Below are 12,858 nucleotides of genomic sequence, written 5' to 3' on the forward strand. Positions count from 1 at the left end.
ATTTTTATACCCTTAGTAAGCCATGGTTTGTTACATGGTTTCTAACGAGTATATTTAACTATTTTCTTGGGGAAGCAGTTTTCAAATGCATTTACAAAAGTGTCATGAAATAAATTATATTTTAAATTGGCATCAGGTTCACGGTACACCTCATGCCAGTCTAACTTCTGTAGGCTTTCCCTGAAATTTGCAATTGTTGAATCATTGACTGAACGTACTACTTTGGAGGATTGTTTAGTACTGCTGAATGGAGCTATGTCATATATTGTAACTAGCGGTGCACCATGATCAGAAAGACCATTCTCAACAGGCTGAGCATTTATCTGGTTAAACTTATCTTGGTCTATAAAGAAGTTATCTCTCAGTGAGCTGCTATCCTTTACCACCCGAGTAGGAAAATCAATAACGGGTGTCAAATTGAAAGAACCGAGTAATACTTCAAGGTAATTTTTCCTATTACCCTCTTTCAGAGAATCTACTTTGAAGTCCCCACAAATAATAACTTGCTTCCCCCTATCTGACAGATAACACAATAAGGAGTCCAAATTTTTCAGAAATGGATGAAAATTTCCCGATGGGGACCTATATACAGTTACAATTATAAATGTGCCTTTATTTAATTTAAGCTCACAGGCGCATGCTTCTATATGTTTCTCTACACAAAACTTTTTTGTTTCTATACTTTTTGCACAATGATAACTTTTGACATATATGGCAACTCCTCCTTTCTCCATATTTTCTCTAATGACATGTGCAGAGAGCTTATATCCACTTACATTTACCTTATCCATATCAGTAACAATGTGATGCTCAGACAGGCATAGTATATCTAATCCTGTAGGGCTGTCCATAAATCTGTAAGAGTAGGAGGGGCTGCAGATCTCTTCTAAACAGCACTTTGCAAGGCATCCCAGGCATGTCTGGGGAGTTTGGTGGCCAGTGGAAGTGTTTAACAAAGAAGAGTTTTCCTGGAGCCACTCTGTAATAATTCTGGATGTGTGGGGTATCACATTGTACTGCTAGAATTGCCCAAGTCTGTCGGAATGCACAATGGACATGAATGGATGCAGGTGATGAGACAGGAGCTTACGTATGTGTCACCTGTCAGAGTCTTATCTAGTCATACCAGGGGTCCAATATCACTTCAACTGCTTGCTCCCCACAGCATTACAGAGCCTGTACCAACCTGAACAGTCCCTTGCTTGACATGCAGGGTCCATGGATTTATGAGCTTGTCCCCATATCTGTGCATGTCCATCTACACGATACAATTTGAAACAAGGCTTTTCTGACCAAGCAACATGTTTCCAGTCATCAGCAGCCAAATGTCTGTGTTGATGGGCCCAGGCGAAGGGTAAAGCTTAGTGTCGTACGGTCATCGAAGGTACACAAGTGGGCTCCGAAAGCCCCTTTCGATGATGTTTCGTTGAATGGTTCACACTGACACTCGTTCATGGCCCAGCATTGAAGTCTGCAGCAATTTGCAGAAGGTTTGCACTTCTGTCACACTTAATGACTCTCTTCAATCATTGTTAGTCCTGCTCTGCGGAATCTTTTTTGATCCGCAGCGATGTCTTGGGTTTGATTTTTTACCAGATTTGCGATATTCACAGTACACTTGTGAAATGTTCATACGGGAAAATCCCCTCTTCATTGCTACCTTGGAGATGCTATGCCCAATCGCTCATACACCAGCTATAACACCACATTCAAACTACTTAAATCCTGATAATCCGCCATTGTAGCAGCAGTAACCAATCTATCCACTATACCAGACACTTGTCTTATGTAGATGTTGCCAATTGCAGTGCCATATTCTGCGTGGTTACGTACCTCTGTATTTCCATGTGCATGCCTATACCAGTTTCTTTGGCGCTTCAGTGTAGATTTCATTTGCCATGGAGTCAAGTACTGTGCGAAGTGTACCATCTCGTTTCAGGACAATGAGGTGGTTTTTTTTGTAGAATGTTATGGCTGGCTCAATTCCACATTGATCAAGTATTGTTTGTGTACATTTCTATGCTATTGGTATGGAGTGTGGTCGAGTGAAGAACGCCTTGTGATCTTTCCTCCTGAACTTACATTGAAAGTCCTTCATTGCACTGACTGTGATGAGAAGACCTCAACATTGTCGCTCATTGCATTCATCAGTTTGATCTTCTCCTTATTGATAATGTCTTTGGCACCATTAATCTTATCTGTGGTGGTAGCTGCTACTTTCTCTTCACTGAGCATGACTCCATCCAGCTTGTTATTGCCGTGATCGATGATGAGTAACTTCCTTCAGCTTCTGTACGAGTGACATTTAGGCAAAGTTTCGGGCATGTTGACAGGATGTGCGCCCATATTGCATGCTCTTCAAAACGTATGCTCATCTGAACTTTTTTGTGCAGGATAATTTCATGATGATTTAGATCCAAGAAAGCCTGAAACTCCCACATAAAATCCAAGCCCAGTATTACATTGACGGAGAGGTTATTAATGACTAGGAAGTCCCATTTGGGTGTGTGGCCTTGGTACTCAAATTCAAGGTATATCTGCCTTGCAACTTCTGTGGTCTTTCCTACAATGGCTTCTGTATCTTTGTCTTCTGTAATCACAGAATTGGCCAAGTGATCTTTTCTAGACATTTTTCCAGTTCCTCTTCTGCAATTGCAGAGTTCTGGCTGCCGATGTCCCAGATTACATTTAAGTTGACCCCACGTACAGTGATAACTGTGGCAGGATGTAGGTTCCTTGTCTCCGTCATTTCTTTTCCTTACAAGGATCTCTCGCCTCCACAATCTGGGCACTGTGTCTTTCATGATTGTGTCCCTGTGCTCTGTCATCTCCTTGATTGTAATTATTATTGTTACCTTTATCGTTTCACCAGTTCCCCTGGTTGTGGTGATTACTGTAGTACAGCTGTTAGGCATGTGTGGATGGAACCTGTTGTCTCTACGCCCATTGTATAAATGGTGTGGTCGTGCAAAGTGTTTCTTGTTACCGTGAGTTGGGCTGTCATTCCCATTCTCATTATTAATGTGTTCAGGCCCTAGTAATTGGGTCTTGAATGATTCCTCATTGTCTCCACAACGTTCTATTAGTCTTTTCTGATAAGTGTGTGACAGCTTGCCATAACAGAACCATGTTGAACAGTTGGTGCAAAAGGCATGTTAAGAAACAGGTTTTTCTGACATGTTTTCTTGAAAAATATGGCAAGGCTGTGTATACCTGAGTTTACAAAATTTTTGTCCAACATGATTTCATCTTTAACAAGTGCCTGATTTCCTGTGACTAATATGTCACAAGGAACTTCTCCTGAAACGTTTGGTAAGATTGGCAATTCTGTGCTAATGTCCACAGCTTTGTCACAGCTTCACCTTCGATAAAACTGCACACAAAATGTAGTTGAAAATGAACAGGCTACAATGATGGATGCTGAATAATCACACTGTTCCGGCCAGGTTCTGTGATGGAGGTTATGAAAGTCAAAGCTTTCCCCTTACATTGACCTCGCGGCTTCATTGAATGCCAGATGTGGCTCATAACCTGCTGCACTTGGCGGCTGTGATGGCGTGCTGCTATTGTCTGTGAGTGAGTGATTTTGGTAACTGCGTATCATCATGTCAGGTACAGAGAGGATGCTGCACTCAATTGCACTGGCGACTAAGTGCAGTGACTTTCAATTGCAGAGTTCCTCGCCAATTATTTCCTCCTGCTGCTTGTGGAGCCTGTTGATGTTTTCTTGAACTTCCTTCAACTTCAGCAGTACTCACTCTTCTGCTGTGCTTGAAATTGGTACAGGGGACGTCATGTCATATTTCTACAATCTTTTCCACTTCCTTGACCTTTTGTTCTATTTCATCAGTTTTCTGTTCTGTTTGCTAGAGTTGCATTATCTGTCCCAACACTTTGTAATTGTTTGTTTGTGGATCTGTGATTCAGAAGAGATTCCCTTATTAATTTCTGTCTTCATCTGGAAAGCCTTGCTTGTTTTCTGGTGTTCCTTTGTGTCTTTAGCATTCTCATGTACTTGTTTCTGTATTGGCTCTGTAAAGACTTAAAGATTTCAGCTGTTTCTCAATGCCAGTGGGTTGAAAATTAAATTTGGCCAGCTTCCAGGGCTTTCTTTGTGAAAGCATGCTTACAAGCAGAGTTAAACATTTCTGTTTTTTGCTTTGCAACCCTCAGTTTCAATTTCTGCCTCACCCATGAGTGTCTGGACCTTATCTTTGGTGCCAATAACAGCCTTTGTATATGTAGAGTCTTGTACCGCAAGGAAGCAAGGGAGGGGATGTTGTTGTGGGTGGCTGGTATCCTCTTTCTACAACACAAATGCACATGTGGATTAATACAGTTCTTTATTTACAAGAAATGGAACATTTACTTAACTTGAATAGAGTCCATGTTTGTGGTGCAAGCTGTTCAGTAATAGTCCCACTATAGTCACTAATCTGGTCACTATGGACTGTCATAATCTGTGATGAACTTAACCTGCTCTGTGAGTAAACTGACAGCCGCCAAACTGGATGAGTGAGTGAGCAAGGCCCTCCGGTCAGCAGCAGCTTAAATGCATGCTGTCGAGAGGGCGTTGGCAGCATGTCACTTGTGGGTGTGTGTCTGGCCTCTCTCATGATAAGCGCACTCAATGCAGCACCTACTAGTTGATCTATGCACTTCATCTTTGCCAACCGGTATGCTGGCAACAGTTTACGCCAGCACATTAGTCCCCCCCCCAAAATACCGCACCATTGTGACGTATAGAGAGGATACGAATGGCAATTGTGGGGGGTGGGGGGACAGGATGCTGAATGTAGACATGAGCTGACAGGATGCTGAATGTAGACATGAGCTGGGAGCCATGACTGTGGACGATGGTGTACTCCCCACCGTACCCCAACATATGGCTTGCAAGGCAACAGGAACATCCTGTGGAAAACTGCTGTCTGGGCACACATCCAGGCCTGAGGGTGATGACGACGATGATGGGTCCACGTCCATCGGGTTGGCGAGCAGGGTCAGCGGGGACGCTTCATCCAACCACTCCTCCTGGGGTGCCCAGGTGGCACCAGCGGGCGGCTGATAAGGCCGCACGGGCTGCACGATCCCATGAGGCCGTGAATCTGGGGGAAGAAAAGCAGCAGAATCACGGGGCAAATGACATGCATGAATTTGGTTCTTGCAGCAGCACTGCAAACCATTGGGACCTGCAATCAAGTACACAAAAGAGCCAATACGTTCCTGAATCATGCCTCGTTCCCAGTGCCCACAGTTGCCATAAGCCCTAAAAAAAAAACAAGCTTGTGCAGTGCAAAGCAATACTTGCGGACCATCAGCAGTGGGTGTAGCAATTGTAGCAGCATCCGATGGTGGCAACCATGCAGAAGTTCTACTGGTGATGGTCCATCTCATGGGTGGGAACGAAAGGAGGTGAGAAAGAGTTGCAGCACCTGTTCCTGAAGGTGGATGGTACAAAGCTTGGCCATCTGTTTTGGTGAAACAGATAAATTGTTAGATGACGAATGCCATATCATTCATAAAAATGTTCAAAATCATGTGAAGTGAACTGTGGTCCATTGTCCAACACAAGTACTTCTGGAAAACCTTCTATGCAAAGTATGGAGGACAATGCTTGAATGGTGCTATGTGATGTGGTAGAAGCCATAGGCACTGCAAATGGGAACTTGCTAATGGAGTCTATGACTATAAGCCAATGAGTGTTCCTGCAGAGTCAATGTGTACTCGTTGCCATTATGATTGAGTCTTAGGCCAAGCTGCGAATGTTCGTGCTTGGGCGACACTGTGATGTCATCTGTTCAATATGGGCATCCAAGGCCTATCAGGTACAGTGCCATTGTGGTAACTGTTTAATGTGAATAATTCCCCAATGTTCTTGGTGGAGCAATCACAACACATCCTTTTGCAACACTTTATGAATAAGCACACTTGATTGACCACTGTCATTTTGAACTAGAATCGCACCCTGTTGAACTGAAATGTTATGCCAATGTGCAAAATATCAGTGCACAACTGAGGTCTGGATACTGTTCAGTGAGTGAGGCCAAGACGTGCGAATGTAAGGCAACAAAATCTTCAGATCAAGGGCTGCTTCCATGTCTGTGAAGTTTTTCTATAGTACAAGAGAAAAGACTGCAGCAATTCAAGAGTTCTGTACATCGATTTGGCAGCAAGATGAGGCAGACACATCAAAATCAGAGTCTGTGCCAATTGGAAGGCAAGATAGAGCATCTGCATTGCCATGCTTTGCCGCAGGTTTGGCACAATGTCATACTGATACTATGAAAGGAACAAAGCCCAATGTTGCAATTTTTGAGGAGCGCGTGTAGGAACCGGCTTTGACGGATTAAACAAGGACTGCAAAGGCTTGTGTTCTGTCACTAAAAAGAACTTCCAACTAGTCAAATAGTGATAGAATTTGGTCACACAATGCATAATGGTGAAAGACTCATTTTTCCATTTGAGAATAATTGCACAGAGTTTGAGTTAATAACTTTGAGGCAAAAGCAATGGGTCTGTCTTGTGCACCAATTCTGTGCGGAACCACAGTGCCGATTCCATAGGAAGAACCATTGACTTGCAAAACTACCGGCTTGGCAGGGTCAAATACACTAAACATTTGTCACTAAGCAAAGCATTTTTGAGTTCCTGAAGTGTGTCTTGACAGTATTTAGTCCACACAAAAGTACATTTCTGTGACACAAGCAATGCAGTGGAGTTGCGATCTGAGCAGCATTCGGTATGAACTGAGTATAGTATGTCATCTTGCTTCACATTGACTGCAGTTCTGACACACTATAAGTAGCATGCAGGTCAGGGATTGCAAACAAATGAGATTAGAGGGGGTGCACACCCTACTGTTTATCACATGACCTAAGTGCTGTAGTTCAGTTTGAAAAAAGTCACACTTTTTGAGATGACACTGTCCTGCATCTGACAACACTCAAAAAAGAGTAAGCAAATTGGCAATGTGTTCCTCTGGTGTACAACCTGAGACGACAATATTGTCAGGGTAGTTTGAACAAAATGGTGCTTTTGCAATCAGCTGTGCCAGGTAACGTTGAAAAATGGCGGGTGCGGAAGCACTGCGGAAGGGCAAAAGCAAATACTTGAACAGTCCTAAGTATGTATTTACAGCAAACACTTTCTGTGATTCTTTATCCATTGGAATTTGCGGGTAGGCATCATGCAAACCTATTGTAGAAAACTAACGTCCTGCACTGAGCCTGTCCGTGAGTTCCTCAGGGTGAGGTAATGGATAATTGTCAACTACTTGCTATGGGTTTACTGTAGACTTGAAGTCAACACAAATGCGAATGCGATCAGAAAGCTTAGGCAACAAAACGGGAGGACTTGCCCTCTTACTAGCATGAATGGGAGCAATTACACCAGTGTCTTGCAATGCTTTCAGTTCAGTGGCTACTTTGTCTCTTAACACAGTTGGAATGGGGCATGCTCAGAAGAACTTAGGCTGTGCATTGTCTTTCAGTGTAACATGCACTACAAAGTTATTAGCATTTCCCATTCCTTCTGAAAATAGTTCAGGAAATTCACTAAGCAAGCAAGCTACACTGTCTTTTGGTTCAAAAGCAGACACTGAAAGCGCATTGTCTTGAATGCTAAGTCCAAACAAATCAAAGACATCTAAACTGAATATGTTCTCACTGTCTCCTGATTTCAACACAGTAAAATACACTGTCCTAGTGTGAGCTTTGTAAGTGGCAGACAAAGTACACTGCCCAAGCACTGGGATTTCCTGTACTTTGCAAGCCGTGAGGTGTTTACTAGATTGGCACGATTAAACAAAGTTACTGAGGCACCTGTGTCTGACTGAAATTCACATGACGTCCAGCAATTCGTAATGAGACAAACAGTTTGTTAGAACATTGTTGCACAGCACTAGGGTGAGAAGGAGACACAACCATAATCTTACTTTTGTCAGAACCTGTTGTAGGCTTTGAAAACATAGCATTTACTCCATGTGCACAAGCGTGTTTTTTTCTGGGAGTGGGCAAAACTGGCGTATTGTGCCATTGCAAACGAACTGCTCGGACATAGGCTTTTTTTCCACATGTGTAACACGTTGGGTTACGCAATGGGCAATCCTGTCTTTTATGGTGAGCAAAACATCTAGGGCAAGACTTCACTAAATTCACAGGCCTCTTTACATGTCAATGTGGCTGTCTGCACGGTTCTGTATGCGCTCCTTGTTGTGGTTGCTTGGGGTGGTTGCGAACAAGGGGCGACTATCCGAAAAATCGGCGACTGGACAAACTTATTGGCCGCTGTAGCACCCAAATTATATTGCTCTAAGATTTGCAATACTTGGGGAAGTGATGGATCAGAGTACTTTAAGATCTGTTCCCATTTTCTACTATCTGGGACACTGAATGTTATGGCATCACGTATCATTAAACCCCTGTAAAGGTTGCCGCAACTACACTTAAATTTGCATTTCCTAGTCAAGCCAGTTAATTCTGTGTACTACTAGTGGTACGTCCATTCCGACTTTTTGTACAAGCAAAAGAACTGATATCTAGTGCAGATACTTGGACTTGCTGGTCATAGAACTGAGTTAATGTAGCAATTACTTGGCCATAGATGAGTTTGTTGGGAGACACAGTTAGGAATATTTTTTGTGTTAACTTAAACACAACAGTCAAAAGGAAGTATTGTGACTTTACAGTACCGTGAACACAATGAACTTGACAATGTGCTTTGAACTAAGTCAGGTATTCGATCCATTCCTCCTCTGTTTTCTTAAATTGCCGGAACGTTGGTATACTGGTTAGCGGCACTTGTTGTGCTGGCTGGGTGGTCAGTTGTGGCTGTGTGGCCAAAACGTCTTGCACATCATGTTGTCATACCGTCATCAATGAAGTAGTGACTTGTTGGTTCTGAAACTGAAAAGCTTGTGTTAGCCATCTGTGACTGAGGCACAGGGGCAGGGGGTGGAGGGGGTGGGGAATTCGTGATTTGCACAAATGCTTTATATCAGAAAGCAAGCAAAGCCTCTGAAAAGCGAAATTTGATTAGTTCTGCAGGTCACCTCCTGGAATACATGCAAGAATACAACAACAAATTAGCAAATAGAAACACTTGTACATGATCATCCCTGCAAGCTAAAACACAAGAGAAACAAGCAAAATCTTCAGCCAAGTTCATCGTCTTCAATCGCCACTGAATTATCCTCGTTCGCCACTGTGGAGTCTTGTACTGCAAGGTAGCAAGGGAGACATGTTGTTATGGGTGTCTGGTATCGTCTCTCTACAACACAACCTGTGATGAACTGAACCCGCTCTGCAAGTAAATTGACAGATGCCAAACTGAATGAGTGAGTGAGCAAGTGAGTGAGAGAGCGAGGCCCTCCGTTGAGTGGCAGCAGCCTAAATACATGCTGTCGAGAGGCTGTTGGTGGCGTGTTGCTTTTGGATGTGTCTCTGGCCTCTCTCGTGATAGGCAAACTTGATACAGTGCCTACTAGTCAATCTTTGCACTTTATCTTTGCCAACCGGTGTGCTGGCAACAGCTGAATGCCAGCACAATATATGACCTGAATATCTTTGGGTATCATGAAATATCTTTCACTAATGTTCAGCTGTGGTGGTTATTGAAGGCTTCACACATTGCCCAACTGACAGCCGAACATGTTTCATCCAGGAACACACTATCAAAAGCCATATAATTTGTTTTATACTTGCTATTAAGTAGTCTCGGTTTCTTTATAAGTTTCTTTAAGTGACTGTATGCCACAGAGAGTCCCTCCCATCGTAAACTGTTTCACTAGGTACATATCTACACTCCTGGAAATGGAAAAAAGAACACATTGACACCGGTGTGTCAGGCCCACCATACTTGCTCCGGACACTGCGAGAGGGCTGTACAAGCAATGATCACACGCACGGCACAGCGGACACACCAGGAACCGTGGTGTTGGCCGTCGAATGGCGCTAGCTGCGCAGCATTTGTGCACCGCCGCCCTCAGTGTCAGCCAGTTTGCCGTGGCATACGGAGCTCCATCGCAGTCTTTAACACTGGTAGCATGCCGCGACAGCGTGGACGTGAACCGTATGTGCAGTTGACGGACTTTGAGCGAGGGCGTATAGTGGGCATGCGGGAGGCCGGGTGGACGTACTGCCGAATTGCTCAACACGTGGGGCGTGAGGTCTCCACAGTACATCGATATTGTCGCCAGTGGTCGGCGGAAGGTGCACGTGCCCGTCGACCTGAGACCGGACCGCAGCGACGCACGGATGCACGCCAAGACAGTAGGATCCTACGCAGTGCCGTAGGGGACCGCACCGCCACTTCCCAGCAAATTAGGGACACTGTTGCTCCTGGGGTATCGGCGAGGACCATTCGCAACCGTCTCCATGAAGCTGGGCTACGGTCCCGCACACCGTTAGGCCGTCTTCCGCTCATGCCCCAACATCGTGCAGCCCGCCTCCAGTGGTGTCGCGACAGGCGTGAATGGAGGGACGAATGGAGACGTGTTGTCTTCAGCGATGAGAGTCGCTTCTGCCTTGGTGCCAATGATGGTCGTATGCGTGTTTGGCGCCGAGCAGGTGAGCGCCACAATCAGGACTGCATACGACCGAGGCACACAGGGCCAACACCCGGCATCATGGTGTGGGGAGCGATATCCTACACTGGCCGTACACCACTGGTGATCGTCGAGGGGACACTGAATAGTGCACGGTACATCCAAACCGTCATCGAACCCATCGTTCTACCATTCCTAGACCGGCAAGGGAACTTGCTGTTCCAACAGGACAATGCACGTCCGCATGTATCCCGTGCCACCCAACATGCTCTAGAAGGTGTAAGTCAACTACCCTGGCCAGCAAGATCTCCGGATCTGTCCCCCATTGAGCATGTTTGGGACTGGATGAAGCGTCGTCTCACGCGGTCTGCACGTCCAGCACGAACGCTGGTCCAACTGAGGCGCCAGGTGGAAATGGCATGGCAAGCCGTTCCACAGGACTACATCCAGCATCTCTACGATCGTCTCCATGGGAGAATAGCAGCCTGCATTGCTGCGAAAGGTGGATATACACTGTACTAGTGCCGACATTGTGCATGCTCTGTTGCCTGTGTCTATGTGCCTGTGGTTCTGTCAGTGTGATCATGTGATGTATCTGACCCCAGGAATGTGTCAATAAAGTTTCCCCTTCCTGGGACAATGAATTCACGATGTTCTTATTTCAATTTCCAGGAGTGTATTAATTGCATGGTCCACTATTTAAACTTGAGCCATAGTTCCTGTACATGTTCCTGTCTTGAGTTAAAAGTTTCACATTGAGATATGACACTACTGCTTCTTTGTCTACTTTAGTGAACATATAATTCTTTCTACCTGTTTTAATGGTCCTTTGTGCTTTGGTAATCATAGTTAACTGTCCTGTCTCATGGTCACTTACACTACGTGATCAAAAGTATCTGGACACCTGACTGAAAATGACTTACAAGTTTGTGGTGCCCTCCATCAGTAATGCTGGAATTCAATATGGTATTGGCTCACCCTTAGCCTTGATGACAGCTTCCACTCTCACAGGTATACATACATTCAGTCAGGTGCTGGAAGGTTTCTTGGGGAATGACAGCCCATTCTTCATGGATTGCTGCACTGATGAGAGGTATCAATGTCGGTTGGTGAGGCCTGGATGAAGTCAGCATTCCAAAACATACCAAATTCTATAGGATTCAGGTCAGGACTCTGTGCAGGCCAGTCCATTACTGGGATGTTAGTGTTAGGTAACCACTCTATCACAGGCTGTGCATTATGAACAAACAGGTGCTTGATCGTGTTGAAAGGTGCAATCGCCATCCCTGAATTTATCTTCAACAGTGGGAAGCAAGAAAGTGCTTAAAACATCAATGTAGGCCTGTGCTGTGATAATGCCATGCAAAATAACAAGGGGTGCAAGCCTCCTCCATGAAAAACACAGCCACACCATAACACCAGTGCCTCCGAATTTTACTGTTGGCACTACAAACGCAAGCAGATGACATTCATCAGGCATTCGCCATACCTACACCCTGCCATCGGATTGCCACATTATGTACTGTGGTTCGTCATTCAACACAATGTTTTTCCACTTTTCAATCGTCCTATGTGTATGTTCCTTACACGAAGTGAGGCATCGTTTCGTATTTACCAGCGTGATGTGTGGCTTATGAGTAGCTGCTCGACCATGAAATCCAAGTTTTCTCACCTCCTGCCTAACTGTCATAGTACTTGCAGTGGATCCTGATGCAGTTTGGAATTCCTGTGTGATGGCTGGGATAGATGTCTGCCCATTACACATTACAGCCCTCTTTATCTGTCGGCGGTCTCTGTCAGTCAACAGATGAGGTCGGCCTTTACACTTGTAAGCTGTGTGTCCCTTCACGTTTTCACTTCATTATCACATAGGAAACAGTGGGCCTAGGGATGTTTAGGAGTGTGGAAATCTTGGGTACAGGTGTATGACACAAGCGACACACAATCACCTGACCACATCTGAAGTTCATGAGTTCCGCGGAGCACCCCATTCTGCTCTCTCACGATATCTAATAACTATTGAGGGTGCTGATGTGGAGTACCTGGCAATATGTGGCAGCACAATGCACCTAGTATGAAAAAAGTATGTTTTTAGGGTTGTCTGGATACTTTTGATCACATAGTGTATGTCATTTTCAGTGTGGTCATCCTCAAAGAGGTCAGATCTATTTATTGCCATTAGACCAACAGATTTCCATCATGAGTGGGATTCCAAACAATCTGTTCTAGATAGCTTTCAGAGAAGGCATTTAGTAATGTTTCACAGAATGTCTCGTCATGCCCACCACTAACAAAACTGTAATCATCTTAGTTGA

General features: G+C 44.6%; 2 protein-coding genes across 4 annotated transcripts in view; one reads left to right on the plus strand and one right to left on the minus strand.

Annotated features, from left to right (window-relative positions):
* Nucleotides 1-12,858, plus strand: part of LOC126482651 (PC4 and SFRS1-interacting protein-like) — a 43,595-nt gene that overhangs the window by 25,000 nt on the left and 5,737 nt on the right. The window lies entirely within an intron of this gene.
* LOC126482677 (uncharacterized) overlaps nt 4,366-12,858 on the minus strand; it is a 101,762-nt gene continuing 93,269 nt past the window's right edge. For both annotated transcript variants that reach the window (XR_007587688.1, XR_007587686.1), the window contains 2 exons: nt 8,690-8,903; nt 4,366-5,105 (listed from right to left, as the gene is read on the minus strand). The gene's annotated coding sequence lies outside the window, so the exon portion shown is untranslated. The remainder of the gene's footprint in view (nt 5,106-8,689; nt 8,904-12,858) is intronic.

This window comes from Schistocerca serialis, chromosome 1 (genome assembly GCF_023864345.2).
Source record: "Schistocerca serialis cubense isolate TAMUIC-IGC-003099 chromosome 1, iqSchSeri2.2, whole genome shotgun sequence".
In the NCBI taxonomy this organism is placed as follows: Eukaryota; Metazoa; Arthropoda; class Insecta; order Orthoptera; family Acrididae; genus Schistocerca; species Schistocerca serialis.